The 12257-nt window shown below is 32.9% G+C and overlaps 1 long non-coding RNA gene across 1 annotated transcript in view; it reads left to right on the top strand.

Moving 5' to 3' along the window:
• LOC140698286 (uncharacterized) overlaps nt 1-12051 on the top strand; it is a 199894-nt gene extending 187843 nt beyond the window's left edge. Inside the window, exon 3 of the long non-coding RNA XR_012075964.1 lies at nt 11925-12051. This is a non-coding gene — a long non-coding RNA (uncharacterized lncRNA). The remainder of the gene's footprint in view (nt 1-11924) is intronic.
• Nucleotides 12052-12257: the final 206 nt, after the last annotated feature.

Raw genomic sequence — 12257 nt, 5'->3', positions numbered from 1 at the left:
TTTCAAGCCACTATATTTATATTAATTTATTACAACATGCACTCTTATCACTGAGCTATAACTCCCCCCCCAATTAATTATTTGTTCCTAAAACCATGAAGATGCAGCTTAATCCTTCCTGTCTCTTCTAAAGAGTCCTCATTCCTGGCTGATATATTCCCATCCTAGAGACTGATGTGTGGAGGGGAACATCTTGTGACATGGTGTGTCAAACACATTCTCTCAGACAAAGGACAATTCTGTAACTCAAGAGCAAATCCAGATTCTCTTTTCATTGCATAAAATGAACATTCTCAGTTATTTCCTTACATCTCATATTCGTATTTACCTCAGATCCTTTATTAAAAGATTGAAGTTGGAGCAATGAATTTATTTCAACCATATCTGTTAATGTCTGCCTAATGAACAAAATTATGGAAGTAGTTAATCATTACATGATTTTTCATCCTCCTAAAAAACAAATGAATCTTGGAATCTCTTTAGATTTTTTAATCAGGTAAAATTAGTTCCTTTCTTGTAGGTATTCTAGATATAATTAAGATGAAATGCTTAAACAATGCAGGAGATTATTTTCTTTGTGTTTCATTTCAGCTTCATTTACTTTTGTTCATTTTTTAAATTTCAAATAAATTATTAATATTTTTGATACATGTAGAGTTTTCTCACTTAAATTAAGTGCAGTGCTTTGTACCAGTATGTCTCTATAATAATTACATATATCTGCTTAAAATTTTTAGATGCCTTCTTCATTTCAGTTCTTAGTTAATATAGAAATGCATAGTGGATTACTAAAAAAGGATCATTAGGCCAACCAAAAAATTTTTTGAATCAACTCAGCAATCAGAGACCATTTTCTACTGCATTGTATTTCAACACTTACAGAAATACATTTATTTATGTGTATGTGTATGTATGAATGTATTAATAGGAATCTATGTATATGTGTATGATGTCATCAGTACATACACAGACCCACACACACAAACGCAAAGGGCATATACACATTCAAGCTGATGTTCTCCATCATTGCTAATTATCTTGACTAATCCATTAGGTAATACAGATGACTGATTCATTTGATAATGCAGAAAAATTATACCACAAAATTGATTACATCACAAAATGGTTGCTTTTATTAATTCTGACAGTATTTTCCTAAAATCTTTTTTTATTATCCCAAGGACAAAGTAACAGGCAATGTGACTATAGAAACTAGGCTTATTAAGCAACACAGGGAAATGATAATCAGTTTTTTATTAGCCCCCCAACTAGAATGTATTGCATGCCTACATTGAACCAGGACATATAACATATCTTTCAAATAATTGAAGACTATACTTAAGTACTAAATTCAAATTTACTTAGATTATATAGAAGATGCGACATTATTTCTATAAAAATTTCTATAAGAAGTTTGCTTGGGTATCAAGTTAAAGGGTGAATGTGTACTTGGGGAGTTTATCTATAAAGGTGTTTTACATATTTGAAAAATATCATGCCTATAGCACTGGAGAAAACATTGGGAGAAATTTCTCTACAGCATGGGGAATGTAAAGAACTTCATAGTGGACGATAGGAAAGTGGTAGAATTCATTAAATAACAACAATCAGACAAAAAATCATAAATGAATGAAACAAAAATCAGGCAAATTTCATGGAGCTGGATTTCTGTGGGCTTATATTTTAATGAAGAATTCTAGCTCCAAAACATCTTCAGTCAAATCTCTTCTTTCTGTGGTCCATATTGCTTCTAGGAATGGAAGGCCTGTCCCTGAACACTAACATGATGGGCATGCAGAGGGTGTATGCTGATGGAATGGCCAGTGGTTTGAAGCCATAATTTTAAAAAATCTCATCTACTACTTGATACTGGTGGGATGTTGAGTTAGTTATTTATCCTCTCTGGAATTGCTTCCTTTATCTGAAAATTGATGTTATAATGTCTATTTCACATTGTTGTTATATCTTTAAAGGACATGGCATAGTGTCTGGTACACAATATGTGCTCAAAAAATATTAGGTTCTTTATTTTCCTCCCCACCATTTATGAATAAGATTGTGTGTATGTGTGTATGTGTGTATGTGTGTGTGTGCATATACACACATACATACATACATGTAGGTGCCTTGTTTTCTCAGAATGCCCTTCTCACATTGTTGTCACCAAGCTCTGTCTATCTTTTGGAGCATTTCAAGACAGAATCTAAGAAAACCAATGGGTGATTTCCTGTTTTTCTTCCCTTTGGCCATTCTGCTTCTTGCCTCCAGTATATTTCCAGAGACCGTAAAAAGAAATTGCTGTCCAAAGTCTCCTGAAAGGAAAAATAAACATTTCTCAATGGGAGAGCGGATTTTCAGGGCCTGAGGACTCTGAATCTCTGGAAAAGTACTAACAATAAGAACAGTCTATGAAAATTCTACCCATGGTGCCGCCGTATAAGGAAAAGTTTGACAGTTGCAGTTTTACTGCTTTCAATTACAAAATGTTCAGCCATCAAATTCTAAGCTACTGTCCAGATTAGACTCAATTACCTACTCTGAAATAATCATTGACTCTAATCGAAAAGGTTAGAAAGCATATTTCAGGCAAGTCATCAGAATCACCCAAAGCAGCAAAGAGAAAAACCTTTATTTGTGGATTTCCTCACTGAGATTTTCTTTTGGAAATCTAAGACCTACATCACATATTCTAAGCTTTGCAGATCAAAGTATTTGACTTAGTGAGGACAGATGAATGAATGAAAAAGGCAAACTTGACTCTAAAAATCATGGATGTGGGACACAGGGAATGAATAGTTAACGATCTCAAATAATTAGAGTATATTATTTAATATATTCATTTTTAAAGGCTAACTATGTCACATTTAGAAAGTAACTTAATTAGTATCTTGAAATGAATTTTGGTCACTGAATGAAGTGCTCCTGGGCCATTTTAGAATTGTCCTTGTGTTAGGAGTTGTCCGTTATTTCTCTATGCTAGTGAGCAGCTTTATACTCATAAGACCCTGCCAGGTATTATATGTGTTTTAAAAAGTATAATACTCAGTGTTTTAAAGAACATAGAAAGTTAAATAACACAATGCCACGAAAGAAGAAATATCACAAGTTCAATAAAGGCTTCACTGAAGAGTTGAAGCTTGAAGTGGATTTTCAAATGGGCAAGCTTTATAAATGGAGCAGGGAAGTTTTCCAGTTAGGGGAATGAGGTGCATAAAAGTTGAAATGAATATTGCTCTTTTAAAAGTTCGGCACTCTCTGGCTTAAACGGTGGGTTTTTAGAATTAGGGGCAGGCAGTACCTTTACTATAAGAAAAGATAGAGAACTATATAGTAATATATCCAAAGTCAGACGTCTAAAATGACTAATTTTTAGTGCTGTCTGTCTTCCCCAATAGAATTAAGTTCCATGAAGGCGGGAGTGTTTTTGTCTATCTGGTACTTCAAAAAGTAAACATGCAAAAATTACAGTAGTTTATTTAGATGAGGCGAGAATTAGAGGCTAGGACAAAAGTTAGCTACAGCAGTAATCTCGGTCTGGATTTGAGTGGTTCTTAAAAGCATTTTAACTGTTTATTCAGCTACTGATAAAATTGGCTTTTGCTAAAATGATGCCTAAACTCAGTATGTCATAAACAAATTAGAACACAGTGCACTGTTAAAATAAACTCTTTTGTTCTGTCATTTTTATTTGACATAAAGTAAGCTTTGACTTATTTCTGGATAATCAACATATATTTATTTTAAGAAGTTCCACTTTTCAAAAATAGCACTGGATTAAACATAGGCACAACAAAGATATTCATTAAATTAGCTATTCAGACTTCTGTGTGATATCCCAGATTTTGCAGCTAGAAAGCATCATATGTAATATTTTTACGTAAATGCCAAATCAAAGTCAAGTTTAGAAAAAAGATTTACTCTTTTAATAGATATTTTGTAATTCTTAAATAAAGTAAAATCTCCCACTCATTCCGTACTGTAATTTGGTGTTTACGGGCATTCACTTTAATGTGAGGCAAATCTGGACTTAAATCCCTACCATGTACTTATTAGCTGCATGACCTCAGAGGATCTATTATGTAGTCTAAGTCTCTAAGTTCTTTTTTCTTTCTTTCTTTCTTTCTTTCCCTTCCTTCCTATCCTCCTTCCTTCCTTCCTTCCTTTTCTTTAATGGGGATGATAACCATATTCCCATCATTGGAAACATGGAAAGAATTAAGGGAGATGACATAAATGAAATTACTTAATGTTTTTACAGATAGTAAACCTTTAAAACATATTATATTTTTATGATTTCCCACAGACAGTGGGCAATAATTGGAAGGACTCTGTAAGAATTCTAAATTTTTAAATAAATACGTGGATAAATTAAAAAATTAAATCTAACCCAAAATAATTATAAATAATGCAAATTATAAAGAATGTTATTACTGAGCCCCTTATAAAACCACAGAACATGGGAAACTTGGAAATAATGTAATCTGATAACCTTCATTTTACACTTAGAAAATGAGAGTCAGAGAAAAGTTACTTGGTTTGCTCAGTCCAAGTAACATGAATGATTCAGTGTTCTTTTCTGTAACATCCACTATTTGAAAAATACTGAGATCCTGTAATAATTTGATAACATCAAATATTTAAAGATAAACACATTTGAAAATGACTGGCTGAACAGTTGAAGATTGGCAGAGTTTTATAATATATTGTACTTATGCATATGTATTCCATTGAAGAATTTTGGCCAAAATATATTAGAGGATATATTTGAAATAAGTCAAAGTTACTATAATGTGGGTCTTTGTTGTACAATTTGTATGCTGTACATAAAATCTTGGTCCTAGAATTTAGTTATAAGGGATTAAATTAAGGCATTATATATGATATCATATATATAACTTGGTAATTCCAGGACATATTAATGTCCACGTAACTTTTTTTTAGTAAAGGTGATATTTTAAATATCAAACTAAGTAGGATTTAAATCTTCCTATATATAATCTTATAAATAACCAAATATGCTATGTCAAGAGGCAAAGATTACAAAGGAAAATATATTATTGATTTTGATCTTCAACACAAAATTTGGAATTTTGCACTTTATTAGAAAGATCAGAAAAATTACATCTGGTATCAAATATACTAAAACATTAGATATAAAATAACATTCAGGTAAAACATTCTGGTATTTCTTTTCAGGATTTAAATCAAGAAAAATAATGTGTATCTTGCTTACATTCTTGATTTATTGTCATCAGATTGCATACAACATTTCCCTGCTTGAATGTAGCTCAGAGTGAAGATTAAGATATGATTAGGGGTGTTTGTGTTCACAGTTTACATTTAGAAACTTGACAGATCTGTAGGAAGATTATCACTATCTTAATCTCTCAATGCTAATGCCTGAGATAAATGTTGGAGATGATTACAACAAAATTGCTAGAGCAGTTCTGATATATCAAGTAAAATTAGACCTCTTTGCCTAACCATTGTTTGTTGTTCCATTGTTCTGAACCACATAAAAATGTCAAAATATCTTTTAAAGATGTGTAATTCAATTTATAAACCAATATCATCATGTTTCAAAGTTCAGACTTGGCTTGGATCACTTTTCTACGTGGGCTTTTACTGCTTGCTGGCTCTGTTACATAGGACAGTTCACTAGGTGTATAGTATGCTTATTAATAACAGATTTAATTACACAGAACTCTTTTTAGTGGCAAAAGTGAGTTTGTAGTAAAGAAGTGATAAAAGGTTGCAATTTTTATAAGAATTTGGTATCACTTGCAAAAATATGTGAGACAGAAAATGGGAGGAATAGAGTTACACACCGTAGAATATATTTTAAGGGTCATCTTTGAAGTTGTTTTTTGTTTTTTAATTAGTAAGTATGATGTTTTTGTAATTGTAGATAACAATTATAGCTTTGCAATGCCAAAGCTACTCTGTCGCAAGTAGTATTTCAATCTTGGCATAGAGACAAAACTTCTGACACAGAAAAGATTGGATGAGGGGCAGGCTATATAATTCATTCTCCACATTGGGGCAGTTTTTAGAGTGGAAAAGTAGCTATGAATAACAATTCCAGGACAACAAGAGTACGATGGAACTGTCCCAGAAAAAAATGTATTACGATTTTCTTTTTTATAGATGATTCAAAAGTTCAAAGGAATTTACATGATTCATCACAATCATGTGACACATTAATGGCAGAACTAGAAGTAGCTCCCTGTTGTTCTGACCCACCACTGAGTTTTTGGAAACCCATTAGTAGCCACAGTGAATCAGTGAGAATTCAGACATGTCATTTCAAAGAATTTTCAGTATATTTTTATCTACTTAAAAATTCATTATTATCAAGGTTAAAGTATTTTTCTCATTAACATCAAAAAAGAAAGTACAGGCTGCCCTTGTTGTGTATGGTTTTTAGATCCACAAACATTAGTTACCATGGTTTAGTTAAGTAATAGCACTCCTTCAGCAAGGTTCAAATTTCCATTACCATAGCATGATGACTGTTAGTAAATGCATAAAGTGCACATTTCTCTGCTAGCTCTTTAGTCCACAGATTATAACAGATCAGTGATCAGTGACCCATCGTATCACTTTATTTAGTGTCTGTCAGTGATGGGTCACTCTGCATCTCTTATTTAATTCTGATACAGAGAGCAAAACATGTAGTGGCATTGCCTCCTGTTTCCCAATGATAAATCCACTTGACATTTTACAAAAATTAATAATCAGAAGTGAGAATTGACCAATAAAAATGAAAGTGCACCAAAGAGACAACACTGGAAGTGAATTTGAGGTGAATGAAAATGGAGCTATAGAAGAAGCAGTTAACCACGCGAATGTTGACACTTACACCATTGGAAAGACTAGATATGCAGCCACCAGAATTTAATGAGGATGAAATTATCAACTTAAGTGAGAAAAGTGATCTTGATGCAATGCTGACGGTGTCCCAGAGGAAGTGACACTGGCAAAAACTTCACGTTAAAGAAACATTTGGAGATATTTCATGGCACTGAAAATGCAAAGAATAGAAGGCTGGAGCTGACTCAAACTTATGACCGAATAATACAGTTTCCCAAGTCATAGAAAGGCAAACGCTCCCCAAATTACTCTTGATAAGTTTTTACAAAGAAAAGACATTAATTCTCAGGGTTTCCAGTGTTCTAAATTTTAGTACATAAAATAAATACCAGCTTTTTCACTTCCCTATGCATGTATAGCCGACGTTAATTGATATTTTAATGTTTTGACGAAGAATTTGTAAAGATCGTGGAATAATCACGGTTTTCCCCTTTGATCATTAAGTTCTCTTTTACATGCTTCCAGCTTTCACGTTTATATTCCGTTTCTATGATACCATGCAAGGTGAGGATTGCTTGTAATAGATAGCGTATTTAACCAGATTCTTTGCTCTTTAAGTTATGGCTTGTTTATATCGCATTGACAATTTTTGTAACTTTTAAATTTTGATAAAAATGTAGATTTACAGAAAAGCCACATAGTAAAAGAAACTCCCAAATACCCATTACCCATAATCAGCAATTATGTACATTTTGCGCCATTGGCTTCATCATTCTTTCTCTCATTTATCTCCCTTTCAGCCCCCATGCCTCTATTTCTCCCGGACCTCTCCCCTCCTTTATCTTTCGTGATCTTGCCACTTTGAACCTTACAGGCTAGTTTCTTTCATAGAATCTGCTTTGATTTGTGTTAGTCAGTTGTTCCTCATGCTCATATCAGGGTATACGTATATTTTGTCAAGAACACCATGACAGTGAGGCTTTGTTCTTTCTAGTGAGTCTTGTAGTTTGATCCTATTACTGATGATGTCAACTTCAATTACTTGGTTGAAGTGGTATATGCTAGGTGTTTCTATGTTAAAGTCACTATTTTTGGCTTATATACTTGCGGGAAGGCATTTTAAGATTTGAAAACCCTATTTTCTGTCAAAGGCTAGCCCACAAACTTTAGCATCCATTTGTAATAAAATTTGGGGGGTTTTAAGTACAGGTAAAACTAAGGGGTAGAGGCAGTTTGAATATAAATTGGTGTTATCTTTCTTTGGAGTAATTTGATAGAAAGACCCAGAAGTTTGAAAAATTTAAATATCTAGTAATTCCTTTTGTGGAAATTTGCCCTAAAGAAATAACCTGTGATATATATAATCTACTCATCTCGGCTATAATTAATATACTGAAATTTTAAAAATAATCTAAGTAAGAATTCTATAAGCAAGAATTATTAAATGCAATACAATGGAATATTAGGCAGTCTTTTAAAATTTTACTTTTGAAAAATATTTATCATTAATTATTTTACTTTAAATGGGAATTTGTGTATTCTTAATGTAGGTATTTTAAAGAAGGTGAAAAGTCTATTACTATTTTTGTTTCTCAGTTGAATGACTTAGCATTTTTTATTGTCAAATATCATATTAATATATTTTTGCAAGGTCTTTTCTAATATGTTTTCTGCCCTCAACTCTCTGCACTTCTCATTTGTATTGCCATAATTTGTACTTCTGTCTTTTACTGTATGTCTTTTCATTCTTTGCATTCTGTCATCTTCCCTTAATTTGTTACTTTTTTTTTTTAACATTGTCTTGACTTTGCATATGCTCACAGCTCGTACTTCTCCTTGACTTCCACTCAAAATCAGCCTCACCTGGGAAGCCCTTCTTTGACTGCCTTTGCTTCACTTTATTGTTTTATACCCTCATGATCTACTACAGCCTACGTGCACCTTTATAAAGCAATCTCCAGATAATTGCATTGCAATTGTTTGTTTGCATGCTTATTTCTAAGTATACTGGTAGTCTCCCAGACAAAATATTGTTTACTCTCTTTTTACCTCCAGCAAATTACATAGAGATTGATAGACTATTCTATTAACAAAATGCTGGAAATGTTAATTCGTAAAATTATGGTGAAAATTTTTTACAAAGCTTAATTACTCTTTAACCTTTCCAAAACTTACATAGCACTCATTTTCAAAAATGAATATGATTTATTCTACTTTTTATTGTTAGTGTAATAGATTCAGGAAGGTTTCAGGAAGTTATTTTCTTATTCTGATTCTATGCTAGATTTACACTGAACTGTTAGATTGTCACTCTTTCCTGAACCAGAATCTGTCCAGTTCAGTAAAAATGTATTAATTAATTATAGTGTGCCTCAGAAAATGCTAGAGTTGGGGTGATTAGAGAGGAAAATTTCTCTAACTTTTAATTTCCCTAACTTTTATAACATAAGAAATCTCCCAGGATTATTTGCCCTCCAAGGTAATGCATAGCTTCTAATAGTTAGAAAGGAAATCAAGATAATGAACAAGAGAAAATAGATTAAGGTATGAGGTAATTATCATAATTCTGTAGCTCTGTAATTTTGCCAAGCAAAAATACTTCAACTAACCTAGAGACTTCTTCATTTTGTATCCTGTTACTCATGTCATCTCTCTCGAAGACAGGCAGAATGAGAATATCTGTCTTGTCCCTGGAGCCCAACCAGGAGCCATAATAACCTTGAATAATCCAAAGTAACCCTGAGTCTCTAAGAAAAGTACATGAAAAAGAGGTCTGCAGTAGTTTAATCAGAGTTTAAAGAAGGCTTTAATTGTCAAGTTTAAAGAAAATTCATTAGATACTAGAGATATTATGGAAATTTAACTTCAGCGTATTGTATAACTATGCAATACATATTTGTTTCAAGAAAATAACCTACTCAAAAATATGTAAATAGCAATGACTAAGTCAACTATATACACTGAGGTAAATGGAATCAGAGACATGATGTTTAGGTCTATAGTGAAACACCGTGTTTTCAGTCGGCATGTTCTCAGAAAGCAGTATGTCCTTCCAGTAACAGGAAATTCAGTTTGCACTAGGGTATGAGAAGATAAATAAGATTGTATCATGAACATTTTCCAGTGAACAGTGGTATAATTTTCCTTGTAAATATTTTTGAAAGATTTCTGTTTTTAAAATACCTACATGAGAGACCTTTGCTTTTGAAGATGACATTAAGGGAGATTTTTCTTTTTTTTCTTATAAAGTGTGGAGGTGTTTGGAAAGGCTAATTTAGGACAGGACACCCTGATGGTCCAATCAGCTTACTTCCTGCAGCAATCAGTCACTTTCTGTAGGCACCACAGCCCTTTGAAGCCCTATTTTCTGACCTCACAGGCCATATTTGTCTGTGACTTAAAATAGGAAGTATTTTATGAAATGACTGTACACCAGTTGACCTCCTTCCCTCAAGCCACTCTTACCTCCCGGAATCTTTCCATTGAGCCTATGAGGTCAAGCATAGAAATGGATCTAAAATATTTGAAACCCCCTTGACTCCATTGTTCAGTAGTTACCAGGGTTTTTTTTTTTTTTCAAAGCAGCAAAACTCTTTCAAAAAAATTAGTAGGAATTCAAATTTATAAAAGTGTTAAAAATGGAGTTCTGTACAAAGAAGAGGTGGACTTTGTGTCTTCCCTCTCAGAACTTCCCCTGTGGCAGTTTCTCATGTACTTTCTCAGCGTCTCCTTGTACCATTACACACTGTTTGAAAGCCACTGGAAAACTTCGGAAATAATGCAACAGGTGGCAACCAGTGGAAGGGAAAATGGCTACAGGCAGACCTGTTTTCTTTACTGCTCCTTAAAAATTTTTTTACGATTATGCAGACTCACATTGGTCGGACCCTGAAGGAGTTTGAATGACTAATTCCTAACTGAAGCTTCCGTTCTTTATTTTCATTTTTACCATACATCAACTTCTCACTTTTCTTTACTTATGTTCTAGAAATTCTAGCTAAAACTTTTGCCTGGTAACAGTATCATTAAAAATTATCCAAAGTGAATTATTGGCAAATATACTTTAATTTTCAAAAAGATCGTGTTTCTAATCTAATGCATTTCTAATTTAAAGTTTACTGTTACCAAGGGAAGTTTGGTTAACATCTCTGATCCTCAGTTTTCTCATGTGTAAACTAGGAGTCCTGAGAATTTAGTGACTTGAAAAGCATGCAAAATTTATCAGGTTTGGGACTGGGCTCATCCTTGGTCTCAGTAATATTAATTCTACCCTAAGTTTTGCAAATAGAAAACTGCAAACTCCTTACGATACAGTTGTCTATTAACTTGTTGCAAAGAATGACATGGACAACATTTTAAAAATTATGTTATTTTTAGTGGTTTTTTTGGGGGGTGCTTTATTTTATGTTCTATTTTTGTAGGAGAGTTTATTGGGTTTAATGGCCAGAGCTTAAGTCTTATTTATCTTATGAAATGAGATATGCTTAAATTATTTATCTCATCTCTTACTGACAACAATGACAGGCTAAGTTAACCTCCTTCATACACACAGATCCAATAATCAGTCTACATGTAATCTTAGAATGAGAAATCCAGAGCCATTTGCAGTTTTTGTCTGCTGTAGTTTCTTATAGGAGAGTGATAAATATATTTAGTGATTCTTAAAAGAAAAGTGATACAGTCCAGTCCACTTCTGGCAATGACACAATAACTGTATCCAGACTTGTCCTTCATTAAAAACACCTCCAAATCTGGACAAAATAAATGACCCAACTGTTTTCAGGCATTGAGCAAGAAGCAGCACAGGACTGTGAACCTTAAAGGAAGGAAAATACAGAAGTTAAACAAAAGCTGAGATGTCTGAGAGAAGGCTTGTATCAGAGAGAACACTTCTTCAGTATAAAGTGGAATGACAGTCTTTTCAACAAATGGTGCTGGAACAACTATATTAAAAAAAAATCTTGACTCCTACCTTATACAGTATAGAAATAGTAGTTGGAGATGGATAACAAACGTAAACTTCAAGCTGAAACTATGAAGCATAGAGAACAGAGCAAAGGAGATGACCTTCATAACCTTGGGATAACCAATTTATTTTTTATATTTCACAGAAAATCAGTAACTATAAAGAAGAAGAAGAAGTTCACTATGCATCATCAAAATTAAAAACTTCCAGCTGTCAGAAGATATTTCCAAAAAATAAACTGTCAAATCACATACCAAGAGAAAATATTTCCAATATATAAGTCTTACAAAGAACTTATATATTGATACTCTAAAGAACAATATATCAGTAATAAAATATCAGTAATAAAAGACAAGTAATATAATAAGCAAAATACTAAGAAGGAGATACATTATATATCCATAACAATGGCTAAAGTTTTAAGAGTAAGAACACCAAATGTTTGTGATAATATGGAGCAACTAGAACTCTTATACAT

Source organism: Vicugna pacos, chromosome 9 (assembly GCF_048564905.1).
Source record: "Vicugna pacos chromosome 9, VicPac4, whole genome shotgun sequence".
Taxonomy (NCBI): domain Eukaryota; kingdom Metazoa; phylum Chordata; class Mammalia; order Artiodactyla; family Camelidae; genus Vicugna; species Vicugna pacos.
This window is presented reverse-complemented; position numbering and strand designations above follow the sequence as displayed.